General features: G+C 37.1%; 1 protein-coding gene across 3 annotated transcripts in view; it reads right to left on the minus strand.

Moving 5' to 3' along the window:
• The window catches only part of Pcsk5 (proprotein convertase subtilisin/kexin type 5), a 416,016-nt gene that overhangs the window by 202,355 nt on the left and 195,361 nt on the right, over positions 1–18,300 (minus strand). The gene's annotated exons all lie outside the window — the stretch shown is intronic.

Consider the following 18,300-nt stretch of genomic DNA (forward strand, 5'->3'; position numbering starts at 1 on the left):
CAAAATGACCTCAAATGACTTTCAAACATGTAGTCAGAGACAAATTCACATCTTTGAAAAATTGTATTAATGTTAAAGTAATGATAAATGCATCATGATTCAACTGATGTGATTCCTACAAGAACAGAAAGTACTCCGAAGGAAAACGGAATAAATTAAATTTTAAAAACCCTCAATGGAAAAACTGATCAAAAAGTTCAAGAACTGGCTCTTTGAAAAATAACAAATGTAATCAAGAAAAAAAATTTAAAAATTACTAATAATTAAAGAAAAATTAAACATTAAGGCAGTGATAAAAATCAATTTGAGGTACTTTATAAGTAATAGCTGATTAATAAATTTGAAAGTCTGATCTAGAGATAGTTCTAGGAAATGTTAAGAGAATTAAAATAGGAATAATTCATCAAAGAATTACTTCTAAAGTAGCCTTTGGGGTCACATAGTTTCATTCAAACCTACAAGAAGAGGGATCTCAAATGTCTGCAGAAAAAAAACACAAGTAGCAAAATTCCAAAATTTACCTTGAGAAATTAGTATCACCTGAGACCTAGGCTTACAGAGATTGATACCAGTTTCAATGTCAATTTCGTCCAGAAACCAGACTCCCCACTTACTACCTACACTACCTTTACACAAGGATTAAATAAAATAAATCATAAAGCATATTTTAAAACACGCCCTTTATCCATTTTAATGATTTATGTTAACCAGCTCCTATAATAACCTAGTGTGTATGCCCACTAATCTTAATGCCAGTTAACGAAAATAAGAACTATACATCTCAGGAAAATAAACTCAAAGACATTAAGTAAAATGTGTTGAGACTCAACCAATAGCATATTAAGAAAACTAAATTTAATTCATCAATACAAAGCAGAGAATATTAAGAAATCTATTCTAACAAATTATATAAGCAAATGTAGTATGAGATGCAATAAAATATTCCCAATAGATATTGTGAAAACACTCAAATTTCATTCCTAATGAAACCGAATGATGCATGGGCAGAGTGAACAATGTCTGCCAGAAAAACTTGTCTAGAGAAACGAGAGGCTTAAAATAAAAAAATAAAAATAAAACAAAACCAGAAAATCAGAGCTTAGACACAAAAATGTACTATGCCATTCCTGGTATTGAACACTGTTTGAATGATTAACATACTAGAAATGATACTGTATCACTTTCTCTGTTTTTAGGGAGGACCTTCATATACTTAAATTCATTTAATCCTAGAAATAATCCTTTGATTTTAGGGTATTGGGCCAAACCTCAGATAAAGAAACTGAAAGTCCAGGAAGTTAGGGAACCTACGTTTCCCTTGCTACAGGAGACTCAAGCAGTAATGGAACAGAAGGCAGGACTGGAACAGAAGTCAACTTGACTCTCAAACCGGAACCTACGATGGGCAATCTGTGCCGTCTTCCACTAAGCATGAATATGAAAAATGTTCATCACAAGTGAACAAATAACTGGGATTAAATCACTATCATCAAATGCCATGCATACAGTTTAAAAATCCAAAACATCTACCACCAAAAACACATAAATATTCCAGGCTCCAAATTGTACTTTTGAGTATATGTTTTTTATATTCTGCCTAATAAACACCTTTGTACCTCTTTCTGGGAAACAAAACCAAAAAAAGCAAGAGGATTTTCTACAACAAAATGTAAATTAAGGAACCAGAGATAAGAAAATGTACAAAACAATGGCTCTGTTATAGATAAAAAATAATCAGTTAAAGGCTTCTGTGAATAGCATGACAAATTTTCACTATTCTAAAAAAGAGATAGATTTTGACTGGGAAAATCACTTGTGGAAAGAAAGCATGGATTTATAGAATTGTTATAAATCTTCATTAGGATTTTTTTTGAAATGATACAAAATGATCATAATTTTATCAGGAAAACTATAAGAAACTTTAAAATGTGAAGTGATTATATAATGCTAACAACTTGACAAAATTAAAAGAGAAAAGCTAAGTCTTCATAAATGTAACAACTTAAAGAATGAAAAACAAATCACTGAAGATATATCAGGTAATCAATAGCACTGAACAAATGGGGTATCAATAGAAATTCAACTTAGATATTCACACTAAAATCAATGTCAGTGAGATAAGCTGTCATGGTGAAACATTTAACAAGAAAACACTATATGAAAATATTTGCTGTCAATGAATAGATTCTGATATAGGAAGGACTTTTTAACTCAACGGTTCTTAATCATGGGAAAACGTAGTTTTAATTGGTATTCTTAAAATTCTGAAGAATATATAAGAAGGTATGACTTTCTAATCCTAAAGAATGCATGAATGATACATATTTATGGAATAATAATTAAAACCTCTATGTCAAGGTGGTATGAGAAAACCTAAAACAAATAACAAGTTGATGAAGTATTTGCAAGATAATGGAAAAGGAATCATATTTACAAACAAGTAAGAGCAGTATGAATATAAATGATCATTAGGTGACATACAGAGATGGTTCCTAATATTACTCCTTTTTTGAGGGACTTTGAAACACATTTCTGAAATTCATTTTTTTTTTGGTACTAGGACTCGAACTCAGGACCTTGCATTTGCCAGGCAGGTGCTTGTGCCACTGAGCTACATCCCTAGCCCTGGAAATTCAATTTGAATATCCAATTTCCAACAACAGAACAGAGACAGAACCCACAATGACTTAATATCTTTAATTAATCTTGCTTGACTTCAGGTTGCATATTCTTTAGTTAAAAACATTAATTTAACAAAAAATAATGAGGAAGACAATAAAATGAACAGAGTTTGGAGGGAAATCGGTGCATGTATGGATAAAAGATAAAGTATGGAATATTTTCCTAAGAAATATATAATTTATATTAATACTTGAAACTGGTATATCATCAGGAGCTACTGTTACATGATTCAAGCATAACACAGCTGTTGAAATTTGTGTAGAAAAGCTTTCATTTATACATGCCTGCACGCTGTACAGCCATAAGTTTTGCAAGGGGTATGCATTCTTTTGGTGACAATAATATAATTTAAAAAGTAGTTCTATTGTTAGTAACACTGGGCTGTGGGATTGCTCTTTTGGCATTCATTGGTGTTAAGTTTCTACTGGCTCCCAAGACATCAGTGGCAGAAAGAATGAGTTGGGTGTTTGCAAGCAGCACTTGCGTGAAAAAGGCCCTCAGTCTTCTGGATTTCAAAGATGAATAATTTTTTTCACTATGGGAATCAATGTGAGATTGGTCATTTTTAATTTTGCCAAAATAAAGATAGTCATACAAATTTAAAACTTCAGAACAAAATACTACACAATTTCTAAATACTAATCAAAAACTTTAAAAGTTACTTTTATTTTAAAAACAGCCCGTATATCATAGCCATTGTTCTTGTCCTTTGCCTGGAGATTCTTGAACATTCACCAAATAGCATCTCAACAGACCAGATGGTCCTTGGGCAGCCTTCCAATGGTAGGACTCTCAGACAAACTGATAGTAATTATTTTATGTTCCAGGTATGGGGTCACACGTAACTGAGAATTAAGCACAATGGAAATTATAACACTGAATGCATCTGCCGTAGAAAACAGGTTATTAAAGTTCAATTCCAATGACATCAAAATCCAGAGCAGAGAATAGGGGCTCAGCCTAATGATCAGTTCTTCAACTTACACCCTCCAGGAAGCCCAGCGCCATTCTGGGAGGCCTCTGGGAAGGTTTCCATAGCTAGATAACTAGCAGAGTCCTCTTAGGGCCAGCAGGAGAACACATCTCCATACCTTGGATTTCACTCAAAGTCTCTTCTCTCTTGTGAACACTCCCTGATTGGGTATCAAGGATTTCAGATAAAATAGTGTCCACCGAAGACAGAAACATAAGTATTCCTGCTGCCTCAGGGAAGAAGTTGGGCATTGAAGTGATGCCAGTTCCCCCTTGTTTTCTGTCATACTCAGGTATGTTTCAAAAGTTGTTGTGGAAACTAAAGAACTGTCTTATGGAGGCCTTTTTCTTTATCATTTGGCTTCACCATGCAGTTTTCCTTCTCTATCATTTAGCTTTTTCTTCTAAGGCACAGTTGTGATTATAAGCACTAGTGGATCAGCAAGGTGAAGTGTGGTTAATATTGCCAAATTATAACTCAGTAAAAGCTCACGAAGTCCAAGTCTAAACTCGATCCCTGGTAAGGCTCCAGGCACATGATGGCTTTGCCTTATTCTTTATTTGCCATTATTCATCCTTTCCTATCCTTAGCCATGATCACCTGCTACCATAATACACATCCTGCTTTGTGACTTTCCTCCATGGCAGGTATGATTATCTTCAATCTGCGCCCTAACTAGAGCATGGGCTCTATTGTGCTCAGGCTGAAGATGTATGCAGCAGTCATACACATCACTGGCAGCTCTGGCATGGACCCTGCATCCTTTACCCAGATGTATTCTAGTCCTTAGCACAATGCCAGTCACACACTAAATTACATTAAAACCATGGTCTTACAAATGCGCTATTAATTTGAAGATATATTGTAGTTTCAGAGATGTGCAGCAGAGATCCACTTCAAAATAAATTACAGTAATAAGCACAATTCAATAAACATTTCTTGAAGGAATTAATCAATATTGAGAGTTTAAACTTATTGGCCCTATATCCCCCCATCTACAGGCTCCTGAACAGATATCTATACATGCTTTAAACAACTCTCGGAAAAGTTCCTCCTGTTCATGTGTGAATTCAGAACTCGCATTATTGGCTACTACCACACTGTTCTTGGTGCTGGGGTTGCCATGGCACACTAACTCTTAAGAGGGTTTACAGTCTGCAGAGACTTTCTCATTGTCATCTAGGGCAATCACTCGTGATTAAATCACCTGAATGATTTTAAGGGATTTGAAATGTACATATTTTAAACAAGATCCTAAAAGGAATCATTTGCACATTAAAGTAAAAAAAGTCTTTAAAATACAGCTTACATCCTTCTTGTTCTGTAAAGTCTTTCTAAATTACCCTGCTCAACATTTTACCTCTCTTCTTAAAATTCATTGGCTCTTCCAGTCCTGGGTATTGAATTGTCACTAACTGTGTATCACCACTGTTCTTATGAACAGAAAGGGGTTGTGGAAGGATGGCGGGTTAAGTCACAATGCTTGAGTTCAACTTCTCGCCTCTCATTGCTGCCTGTGTGGAGTTTTAAGCCTCCTTCTCTATGTGAAAGGCAGGCTGCTTTGGAGCACTGCACTGAAGAGTCAAGGAGATTACCACCTCAGCTCAGCTCTGGCAGGCGGCAAGCACTCAGTGAAAGCTGACTGCTGTCTTTTCCCATCATTGTATCTTTTTTTTCTTCTACTATGCAACATCTCCATACTCATTTGCATCAAGGGCAAGAGCATCTTTCTGCTTCTCTGTGGGATACTGCAGTCCCATGTAGTATGACCTTTACTGAATGTGAATGGTACTGTCAGCCTTTTCAGACTCAGTTTATTTCTGAAATAGGCAAAGACATAAAAGTTTATTTGCCTTTATAACATATATGGTTATTCGGTAAAATTCAGAATCATCTACAGTGAAATTCAAACTGTAAACACTGGATGTCTTTCTTTTTGTGTTGCATGTTCTATTCTAGGTATTGTACTTTGGTTCATGATGTATGTGCTGCTGGGAGCTTCGCATACACCAAATGCCGCTATTGACTTGTTTTTGTCAGGATGAATAAATCTCACATGTTAGTGGCATGACATGCTTTTCAGTCTGCCATTTATATTTCCCTTACTTATTTTTCCTCTCATACTGATAGTAAAATGTAGTGAAATTAAAACTTTTAAAAAAAGAAGAAATAAACGCTGGCATCAGCTAAATACTAACACTCGATTCTGGAATCATTAAGAATAATTATGCCCTCTGGAGGAGATGACATAAAACACTCTAAATTTTACATGATCAAAATGTCCTAGAAGTTAAAAAAAAATTACAGATGAAGACAATGTAGGCTTAAGCTCCATTCTTTGTTTTCTTCATTACACGGAAGTTGTCAGCTATGTATAGCATTTGTGTGATCCATGATGAGGATTTCCGGGTATTCTCCAACTGCTGAGGGCGCCCCTCTCAGGCTTTCCACTTCTTCTATTCCAATTGCTAAGAAATCCCACAGGAAGGAAAAAAAAGGACATCTATTTCTATATGGTATCATAATCCACCCAAATTCAGCCAAGAAACTCATCTTTGCCTTGGTATTTTCCTTTTCCCCAGGGCACGGAGCTAACCCATTTTCTGTTGGCTGAATCTGCTGGTGTACCTCAACTGTCCTGAACAATGAATGGCACCCCATTTTCTGAAGTTTATCTGCTTCCTCCCACACACATGGAATATTTGTAATATGAGGCACATCTATCAGCTAACACTAGAAAATGATACTTAACCAGCCAGGCAAGGAAAAAGCCAAGTGATCTGAACAGCCCTAAGAACTATTTTTTTAAAAAAATTATCATCATCATCACCACTGTAATGAGAACAACATGTTTCCAGTAAGCAGTGTATTTTCTATAACACATCTAAGCAAAGAGGCAGCCACAATGCCTTAAGAAGTTTTGTGTCCTCGGTTCAGCTTCTGAGCATCTCAGTTCTTCCACACGGTTCTCAGTTTCTGCCCCTAGGAATGAGATGCAGACCTCTGGCAAAGTCTCAAGATAATTCTAGGTGAATGGGCCTATTGACCAGGGCTCTCTGGTCATAATGGATTCCGCTGGAAGCTGTCCTGTTTGAAAGTATTACTTAAGGTACAAAGCTGAGTCCAGGGAAACTTGGCTTCTACATAATTTGAACTTAAAAAGTGCTAGAGGACAGAGTGTATTGTCTGTGTGTATGTAGACATAACAAAGCTATTTTCATGCACAGTCCTGGCAGCAGGCCCATGGTAACTGCTCTCTGGGTCTGGTTACAATTATTTCACTATAGGGAATAATCCAGGACAGTACATCCCTTCTCCGTCTGCTCAGCCTGAAGTTGAAATGCACGCTGTTTTTACCCTACATACCTTTTCGGCTCTCCTCCTCAGTTGCCTTCTCATTGCGTTTACTGTCCTCACGCTGTATCTCCCCATCTTTTGGGCCAGAAATCTGAGCTACATTCTAGGTCCACACAAGAGATAGTGTGGAAGGAAGGTGTGACAGGTGAATGCTTCTCTGACCCAGTGACCGCATGGATCTGAGCATATATGCTGTGTTTCTCACTGTGATGTACTTTTTAGTTTGAATTGAAAGAAATAAAATTATCCTAAATGGTTGCCATGCCCTTTGCAATTTTACCTCCATCACCAAATACATTTGCATTCCCCACCTACTCCCACATTTCATACAGCTGAACGTGGCCCTTGGGAAAATTCTTAATGGAATGTTTTATACTGAATTGTATTTTTAATTAAAACAACAATAAAAAAGAAGGTAAGATTGGCTAGTCAGACGTCAGTACTCAGATGCTAACTAAGCTCAATACTTAGAAGTGCTTGTGACAAGCAAATCCTTATTGAGTGTGACTCTTTTGTTCACATCAGTTCTAGAAAACTGATCCTCCTTCCCCCACTGAGCTACATTAACTCAGCTAAGTTATTAAAAACTACAGATACCCTACCTCTCAAATGTCCCCAGGTATTAACTTTTCAAAATCCAACTATCACAAATATTTTGGGCATTTCCTTATATTTTGCCTGCACTGGAACACATGCCAGTGAGATGGATTACCATGAACGGTGAAGCAAAGACATATGTGGTCAATCAATCAGAATTACACAAAATTTATACTCATGAACTTCTTGGGTTTAAAAGAAATGCAGATTGTTGGTTTCATTCCTTGAGAATTCTCAGAACTTAAAAAAAATTAACAGCATATGGTATGAATCATTTTTGGCTAAACACTAACTTTTCACACTTTGACCTTTCCATGTCAGACATGATCATTTCCACTAAGGACAAAAGGTAGAGAGTTTCCTAGGAAGAGAGGGAATTTTATGTCAAGTCCTTATTGTACCCCAGGTGAAGCTTTGCTCTAGTGAATAATAGAGAATGAGAGGAGAGAGACAGACAGAAAGACAGAGAAACAGAGGGTTTGAGAGAGTGACAGAGAGAGAGAGAGAGAGAGAGAGAGAGAGAGAGAGAGCAAGAGAGAGAGAGAAAGAGACAAAGACAGAGACAGAGACAGAGACAGAGACAGAGAAGGTATGAGGTGAGGTAACACAAGAGGAAGGTAAACAAGTGTCAACTAAAGGACCTGGAGCATTGAAAAATTTTGTTAACTTCTTTAGGATTCGGTTCCCTTGTAGAAAAAAGTTTGACTAGATGGATTAATCTAGTATTTGCTGAGGTTCGGTCTTGTTAAAAACAACTTATTTAGGAGAGATCCCTCCCATCGCCTCTCGGTCACCATGGGAACCCAAGTAAGCTGTGCCAAAGGAGGGTAGCCTCTCCTCCTACTGCTACCATTGAATGAGCTGGGTAGGACCAGAAGGAACGCCAGTGACACACTGAGTCCCAATTAAGGTGCACAGGACAGACAGGTGAGATTGGTGATCTGAAAAGTCCATCATGAGCCCACAGGTACCTGAGGTTCCTTTGTGGTCCAGCAACTACTCAGGAAGAATCCAGGACTTGGTAACCACCCCTTTTTCCACAATTTTCTTTTCTTTCTCTACTTTCTAAATAGCTGGAGAACTCCAACTACAGAAAACTAATTCTATCCCTCAAATCCAGAGACCAAGTTCAGATTATCTGTCAAATACTCCTTCATTCTTTCTTTTCTACTCTCTTCTCTAGTTTCCTGAATCTTTCACGGTCATCCTTTGTCCACCAGCCTTATTTCTACTTCCTTGCCAGTTATCTTTGCTTTATATACTATCTTGCCTAAATTTCCCTAACACAGAGTACAACAACTCTACCAAGGGGAAATGCTTTGCATACAAACTCCTAATTTATGGTTGAGTCTGTTGTATAACTCTGCTTCTGTGGTCTAAGGTACAAAATCAACAGTTATTACAGTTTGTCAGCATTTAAGTTGTTCTTGATGCTATTGCTAATTGTACTACTGTAGCTAAGATGTCATATCTATTGTAGTTAGTTGTTTTCCCTTCTGTAATAATGCCAGGAAGCTCTGGGGTAATAACCTCACCACACCCCTCTACTAAAGGACCAGGGACTGAGCAAAACAGATACCAACATCCCACTCTTTTTTTTTCTTTTTTGTCTCTTTCCTTTTTATCGATACCAGGGATCGAACTCACAACTGCCTGCTTGCAAAGCAGGCGCTTATGCTACTGAGCTAAACCCCCAGCCAACATCCCACTCTTAATTAACTGGGAAGGTAGGATCTTGAAACAGACACAAATGAAGGATCTCCTAAACACAGACGACCTCCCTGAGGAAAAGATTTGTCCTACAGAGGCCTTAATTCTAGGGAAATAACTACCTACTACAAAAACCTACAAGGATCATCACAGAAAAGAAAATTTTATTGAAATAGAAAATGACAAGACAAAAAAGCAAAATGCAATCTAGGCTTCCAGCCCACCCACAAAAGGTCCAAGAAACATCAATATAGATGAAATTGGAAGATGCATGACTGAACCTTCTGAAATGATAGCAACTAAAGTTAAAAAAAAAAAATCCATGAGGCTAAAGAGGAATTCAGATTTTAAAAAAAGAACTCTCAGGTAAAAAAGAAACACCAGCCTTTATAAAGAAATTGCTCAGCAAATCTAGGGTAGAGACAGATAAAAAAAAAATAGGTGATTATAGGAAAAGGATGTAAATCATGAATGATCAATATAGGAAAGAAATAGAATGCATGAAATGGATTCAAACTGCTATCTGGGAAACTAAAAATTCAATTGAAAGCTGGCAAACCCACTTTAATGAAACTAAAGATAGACATTCAGACCTTGAAGACAGAATTGTGATTAGTGTTCATGAAAGAAAAGACCTCCTGAAAATAACAAAAGATCAAGAAATAGCAATTCAACATTGGAAAGATGACACAGAAAAATAATATAAGAATAATTAGTGTCAATGAGAAAGCAGGGGTCAACATAAATGACATAAACTATTTGTACAAGTAGCAGTAAAAATTTTCTCAAACATGGGAAAAGAATCTAACATACAGATAAGTGAGGCATATAAAATTCCACTTAGGCATAACAAAAATAATTCTATGCCCTGACATATAATAATCAAGATCCCAGAAAGTCAGCACAAGAATAGAACATTAAAAGCTGTGAGAGACAAGAAACAGATCACTTATAAAGGAAAGCCATTCAGAATCATGGGAAACTTCTCAACACAAACTATCAAGTCAAGAAGAGCTAGGAGTGAAATATTTCAAGTCCTGAAAGAAAACAACTTCCAACTCAGATTGATGCACCATTAAACACTATTCTTCAAAATTAATGGAGAAATAAGATGCTTCCATAAAAAGAACAACTGAAGGAATTCAAGACCACCAAACCAACACTACAAAGGATACTGAAAGGTATTCTAAACAGAGACAAAAATGACCATAATTCCAAGAATAGAAAGAAACCACCAAGCAGGGCACCTCAAGCTTATAGGAAAAAAAAAAAGGGCAAGTCAAACCAAATGTCCATGCAAGGGAAGTAATTATAAAGATCTGAGAAGAAATTAATGCAATGGAAACCAAGAAAACAATACAAAGAATGAATGAATTGAAATAATAAAATTGAGCCAACAATGTCAAAATACCCATACTCTCAAAACTGTTATACAGATTTAATGCAATCCTTATCAAAAAAAGTAAAGAAAAAATCTGAAATTTATGCAATAAGGAATGAAAAGGGTGAAATCACTACAGATCCTGTGAAAATTCAGAAGATCATCAATACCTACTTCAAAAATCTTTACTTCCATAGAATAGAAAACACAGAGAAATAGATTCCCAGAAAACTATAAATTACCAAAGGTGAATCAAAGAGACATAAAATTTTGAACAACCCAATATCAATTAATGAAATTAAAAACATATCAACAAAGAAAAGGTTCTGCTGGATTCATGGCTGAATTCTACAAGAGATTTAGAGATTTAACACCAATATTCCTCAGACTCTTAAATGAAAATGAAAGGGAAGCAATTCTTCCTAAATCATTTGTGGAGCCAAGTATTACTCTGATACCAAGACCAGAGAAAGATCCAACCAAACAAGAGAACTACAAGTCAGTCTCCCTAATGAACATAGATGCAAAAATCCTCAGTAAAATACTAGCAAACAGATTGCAGAAAATCATCAAGAAAATTCTACACCACAACCAAGTAGGATTCATCCCAGGAATGCAAGGATGGTTCAACATATGCAAATCAACAAATGTAACATACCACATTAACAGAGCCAAAGACAAAAATCATATGATCACCTCAATAGGTGCAGAAAAAGCTTTTGATAAAGTCCAACACTCATTCATGATAAAAACTCTACAGAAAACTGGAATAGATGTTGTTCACCTCAATCTGATAAAAGCCATCTATGACAAGCCAATAGCTAAATGGACTAAATGGACAAAAACTGAAAGCTTTCAAACTAAAATCAGGAACAAGATATGGATGCCCACTATAGTCACTTCTATTCTGGAAATATTAGCCAGAGCAATGAGATAAGAGAGAAAAAACAAAAGGAATAAGACTAGGAAAGGAAGAAGTTAAATTATCATTATTTGCAGATGACATGATACTCTACATAAAAGACTCCAAAAACTCCACCAAAAGACTTCTAGAATCAATAAACAAATTCACTAATGTAGCTAGATACAAAGTTAATACTCAAAAATCAGTACACAAACAACAAACTCACTGAAAGAGAAATTAGGGAAACAACACCCTTTACAGTAGCATCAAAAAAAAATACTTAAGAATCAATCTAACAAAGGAAATAAAAGATCTCTACGTTGAAAATTATAGCACTCTGAAAAAAAGAAATCAAAGAGGGTATCCTTTGGAAAGATATCCCTTGCTTATGGGTAAGAGGAGCCAACAATGTCAAAATACCCATACTCTCAAAACTGTTATACAGATTTAATGCAATCCTGATCAAAAATACCATCAGCATACTTCACAGATTTAGAGAAAACACTCCTAAAATTCATTTGGAACCTGAAGAGACCTAGAATAGCAAAGGTGATGCTGGGTTACAAAGACAAGGCAGGAGGCATCCTAATTCCTAACCTGAAATTATATTACAAAGCTACTATGACAAAACCAGCATGATATTGGCAAAAAAATAAAAAAAAAATAAAAAACAAAAAACAGACCTGAGGATCAATGGGACAGAATGGAAGATGCAAACACAACTACAGACATACTCAGTCACCTTATCTTTGACAAAGGGACCAAACATGTTCACTGGAAGAAAGATAACATGTTTAATGAATGGTGCTAGAAAAACTGGCTTTCCACATGCCAAAGACTGAAATTTGACACGTAGCTATCACCATGCACTAAACTAAAGTCAAAATGGATCAAAGATCTAAATATTAAAACAGAGACTCTAAATCTACTGGAAGACAAAGGTAGGAGAAATCTTGAAGACATGGTGGGGAAGGCAGAGAATTCATGAACAAAAACCAAACTGCATGGGAATTTACTTTAAAGGATTGGGATCTCGAACTACTAAAAAGCTTTTGCACATCAAAATAAATCATCAACAATGTGAAAAGACAACTCAAAAATTGGGAAAGAAATTAGCCAATGTCTGTCAGATAAAAGATTTTTATCTAGAACATATAAAGAATTGAAAAAAATCAGGCCCCATATTCAAAGAACCAATGCAAAAATGGGCACCTGAGACGAATACATACTTCTCAGATGAAGAAATAAGAATGGCAAATAAATGTATGAAAAAATATTTAGCATCATTGGTCATTCAAGAAATACAAATTAAAACAACACTGAGATTCCATCTCACCCAGAGAGAATTGCTATCATCAAGAAATCAACGAATAACAAATGTTGGCGGGGCTGTGGGGAAAGACAGCTATACTACTCATTTCTTTTAGTTCATTGAAAAAAAGTTTGCACTTATATTGTTTCATCAATTTTGCATGCCTGTATCTCATAGTCTGAGCAACTACTTTCAAGACTATAATATGCAATCTATTAACCATTGTTAATTTCCTATTATCTTGTTTTCAAATTCTGTATCATTGCTTTTCTCTTTAAAATAAAAAACAAACAAAACAAACAAAACAAACAAAACAAATCTTGCTTATGTGTCACAGAGGATACAACCACCATGTCAATGGGGGATACAAAAAACCAGATTTCCAACTGGAATTGTCAAACCTAACCAGTTTTATTTTCAATTAAGTCCCGCACTCTCCACAGTGTTCCTGCACAGGCTACCAGATTGGCTTTCTTAAATAATTCGAGTATGATGTCAATGAACATTTGCTTCCCTTTTAGGTCCTTTGATGCCAAGCTGACATTTTAAACAGATACTTGAATTACACCATACCTAATTCAGCTAGTATGTACTATGAGATCTTACCTTTTGCTAGTGTTCAATATATATGTTATGTACACATGAAGATTTTCAGTCCGATCTTTATTTCTAAGGAGTTTAAGCCTTGTTGGAAGGATGATATTACACATAAAAAATATTCACAGTAAAATAAATTGTCTGAATGACCTGAATTATATTCTATATTCTGAATATTCAATGTATGTTTTATGTCTATGTAAGGCACACTCTTGGAAGCAGTGGCAATAGGATAACTGGAACAGGAAGGAACAGATGTGATTAAAAAGAAAGCAGATAAATCTTTCTAGAAAATGTAAATGTGCACGCGTGTGTCTACATATTGTACTACCAGCAGTTATGTTTAATGTGGGCCAGACACATTTCTAGTAGACAGTAAAGCCTGCCACTCAATTTGTTTATTTTCTAAGTTTAGTTAAAATTGAGTTTTTAGATAAATTGAGTTTTCTCAAAGTAAGTTACTCCTGTGCCCCCTTAGATGTGAAATTTAAAGATAATGTTTTCAGATCACTTAGAGAAGGATTTGTAGAAGATTTTTTTCCCACCATTACACTTCTCTGTCCTAAACAATGTCAGAAGTTTCTATCTGACTCAATCTCTTTTATTTTTCCTTCACTGTGTAGAATAACATTTCTTGGTTGCTGAATACATACACACCAATTTCCCACCCCCTCACCACCAAAGAAACTTTGAAATTCAAGGTAAAAGTCTCTTCGGTGAATTTAAATTTTGAGTTATGATGTTAATGTTGACATTTTAACATACAAAGACTCCCCTAAAATAGTTTCTTTTTGTAGGAATTGTGTAATCTGGTCAGGAAGCCTATTAGCAAAGCACAGGTTAGCTTTCAGAGCCTTCTACTTTTAAGAGTGCTAGCTGTTTCAGTTTTATAAATTGTTTCATATGCAACATCATTTGCATCATTTGCTGTAAGACATCTTCTTTCCCCCCCCCTCTTTCTATGAGTCAAGAGCATCAATGACCTAGGTCATATGATCTAGGCACAAAGCACCTTACAAGTCTGAGTTGGCATTAGGTTACCAATCCAAATTAGTACAGTCATCTCTCAGTACTTCCTCTGTAAGAAATCTGTTTCCAAAAGATAAAAGTTAAAAAGTAGAAATATTATAAAGTTTCCAAAACAAGAAATACGTGAAAGCACACCAAAATGAAAATAGCTCCTCCCTTTTAAGATGTCAGTATTTTCAGTTACTAGGAGATTGTTTATGAGGTTTAGAAGTGTAAGGGATGAGGAGAAAATTGCCTAATTTACCATGGAGGCCAGATTTATCATGACAGTGACAGAGAGGGCTATAAAGCTTCACATACACGAATCAAAAGGCTTAAACCCAGCCAGAAAAGATAAGGTAACAGAGTGGCAGAGAAAGCGAACCTCATTCCAACCTCGGCAGAGAAGGGTCATTCCCTGGTATCTGAGGATAGTTGTTTCCTGGGCCCCTCACACACCAGCATTGCTGGGTATTCAACTCACTGCATACAAGGGCACAGTGTTTGCATAGACCCTATACACATTCCCTTAAATACTTCACATGACCTCCAGATTACTTAGAATTCCTAGCTCAACACAATGCTATCTTACTAGTTGTTATACTTATCATCTAGAGAATAGTGATAAGAATTGTCTGTAACTGTTCAAAACAAATGTAAATTATATTTTGGTACTGGGGATCAAACTCAGGACTTCGCACTTGCCAGGCTGGTGCTTACGACGCTGGCCTATATTCCTGGCCCCCAGATGTAAATTCTCTGTGGAATACTTTGACTAGTGGTCCGCTGAATTCATGCATGCTGATCTGCGAGTGTCAAGGGCCCCTGTGCTTTCATGCAAGAATCTGGGAGAGAATTACAAGGGAGTTTGCTGCAGTGTGTATTGCAACAGATTTCCGTTGAGGGAAAGGATGTCTGGGAGTCCTGGGAGCTGCCACAGCAAAGTTATTTCATGAGCAAAGTGTTACAAAGTTTGGATAAGAGACAAAGGACATTTTAAGTTTGCCTGATTCTCTGTTTTGCATTTGTTTTCTTTGCCAAGTGGCCATGGGTAGTGCCCAAAAAAGGACTCCTCCAGTTCTAGTGATCCAGGCAAGTCTTAGGACATAGAAGTATCAGTCTGAGGGAAAGCTGAGGATGTGGGGTTTTCCTTTGGTATTCCTATGCTGATAAATACTTTAACCTAATGATAAGTGGAGCAACAGTCATTCTTCCCTTTTGTGTAGGGATTCCGGGACATGTAATTAAATGATCAAGCAAGATTCAACTCACACGGTTATCCAGCAAACCCTGATAAAGGTAGGCTATGCATACTACGAGGGAAAGCAGTGTCCCCAAGCCTCACTTCTGCTTGCTGAGGCTTTCCCTTCTCTCCCCTTTGCAAGGCAGAATCCTGTCAATCTGGCTCTTGAGCTTATCAGAGTAAATTCTGAACCTCAAACCCCAAGTTCCAGTGCTGTTGAGAAGTAATAATGCGGGGAAGCTTGCAAGGCTTAGGGCTGAGTAACGCAAGTGCAAGGTTCGGCTTTGCTCTGGAACAACTGCAGCCTTCATGCACTGTTATTTGAGTTCCTCACTATAATTTCTTTTCTTTTTTTTTTTTGTTTTTTTTGTTTTTTTTGTTTTTATGGGTACCAGGGATTGAACTCACCACCACACACTTGCTAGGAAGGTGCTTATGCTGCTGAGCTAAATCCCCAGCCCCATCCTCACTATAGTTTCTTAATTTTAGATAGTTTTCATTCAAGGTGGAGCCCTGCCCACCCCGATAGCTTATTTTAGTGCTGGATAAACATTAATGCCTGGTCCCCTCATTATGGTACCCAGACTTCTTTCTTGTAATTTGCAGCTTTGCTTACAGGCATAGAGCGGCCTATCAGTAGTCCAAACAATGAAGTACAACAAAAGGTTTATTTTTTCTCAGTTGATCAGATTGTTCACTGTTTTAATCCTGAAACTGAACTGGTTTGCTACACTCGTGAAATACAGTGGATTTTCCAGGTTTCCTGACTTTGGGGAACTTACCTCCACCCAAGAGAGTGTCGGCAAAAAGAAATCTTAAAAAAAGCTCCACAGGCAAAAGAAAGGAAGACAGCTGCAGTCTTTCAATGTAACCCAGCACAAAGTGACTTCTCACTGCGCGGGCTGTTGGAGGCTGAAAGTATGGATTTACATTTCAGATCAAGTAGCGCTTAACAGGATTGTTGGAAATAAAAGTATTATGGTAATATCAGAAGGAAGCAGAGATCATCTAAGTGTGTGCAATACTAGTGTAGTGATGGATGCCAAGTCTTTTTGTAGTGGCTGAGGTGGTGGAAGAATTCCTGATCTCTTTTCCTCAAGAATTTCTAATTTTTATCAGGTGGATACGGAAATATTCCAGCTATAAAACCTAGCATAGCAGAAGGAAAACAATATATTCTTTAAAAACCCTAGTTAGAGTGCACCAAATTAAAAACACAGACAACTCAACTGAGGCTTCTAATGCCAGAACACTGCACCAAGAGAGAAGTTGTCAAGTGAAAATTTCATAGGAAAAGTGCCAGTTCCTTGCTAAACCCAAACTTTTAACACCTTAAAAGATAGAACATGCTTAAAATGACCTCATATTTAACCTTGTCAAAAAGAAAGGAATCCAAGCACTCTGGGGGTCTGCGTGCCTCCCAGGGATGAGGGTTAGCCGAGAGGTCACCTAGAGACATGGCACTGCATTGAGAGACCACCTCTGTGCAGTTCTCGGCTTTAAATAACTGTGTTATTTAAACTGGGAAGGCAGGGCTGGCTGTTTTAGCACAGGCGCCTGGCCTTTCAGCCAGGGAGCCAGAGCATGTTAGAGTAAGCCAACGTGCAGCAGCGAACTGCACCTTTAGTGCGAGACCTGTGCCTCGCTCTTTGCACTGTGCTCCTTCATTATCAGCTGCTCTTGCTCTAACTTCAGGGCAGGCTGCATGAACCAGTTTCTACTCCTCCCAATGGGAGGGATGCAGAGATGTTTCTGTGGCGCAGTGAATCATTACTCTAGCCCTCCGCCCCCGTTAGGGTCCTCCTGTGGGGAGTTCCTCAGACAACAGATCCTTGATTGCTTTTTTTTTTTTTTTTTTTAATTCTTGGACCAGATGTGTTTGAAACTCATACATTTTTCAGAGATGGCATTTGCAACATGTATTACACAAAACTTCCAGTTGGGGTCTAAGCCAGCAGCTCATAATCAAATACATAAATATTTCTGCACGGAATATAGAAATTTTCACGATGATGGGATTGGTAATGACCATAAATAGTGTCAAATCAGTTCAGGATAAGCTCTGCCCTTCAATGAATCTGGTGTTAAATCTGCTAAAGAACTCTTCAGTTTCCTGGGTATATGGGGTTTTTAAGTTGAGGACAAGAAATTTTAGGTTCATTTTAGGTTTTCAAAACATGATAACAAATTAACTTATTTGTGTTTAAAGAAGGAAGACGAGCCTATTGCAGAAAGCTTAACTGTACCTTTCAAAGTGATCTTTGGGACACAGAATTTGATGACTGAACAGCAAAAGGGATTTGTTCCTGTCCCTGTCAGGTGACCTCAACATACTCAGTCCCCCAGTCAGAAAGTGATAGTGCTATTGCTGTGTGATCCAGGGACTAGAGAGGGCCAACCTTACCTCTGAGACTTGCAGGAACATTCCCAGACTAGAATAAAAGCCTTGCCAAGACATGGCTGTGGCAGCCAATTGGCATGCTCGAATTATGACTCTATCGTAAAGTCATTACACAGTTGGATTATTTTAAGCATT

This window comes from Cavia porcellus, unplaced genomic scaffold (assembly GCF_034190915.1).
Source record: "Cavia porcellus strain 051 isolate PalLab524CR breed Dunkin Hartley unplaced genomic scaffold, mCavPor4.1 scaffold_1, whole genome shotgun sequence".
Lineage (NCBI taxonomy): Eukaryota > Metazoa > Chordata > Mammalia > Rodentia > Caviidae > Cavia > Cavia porcellus.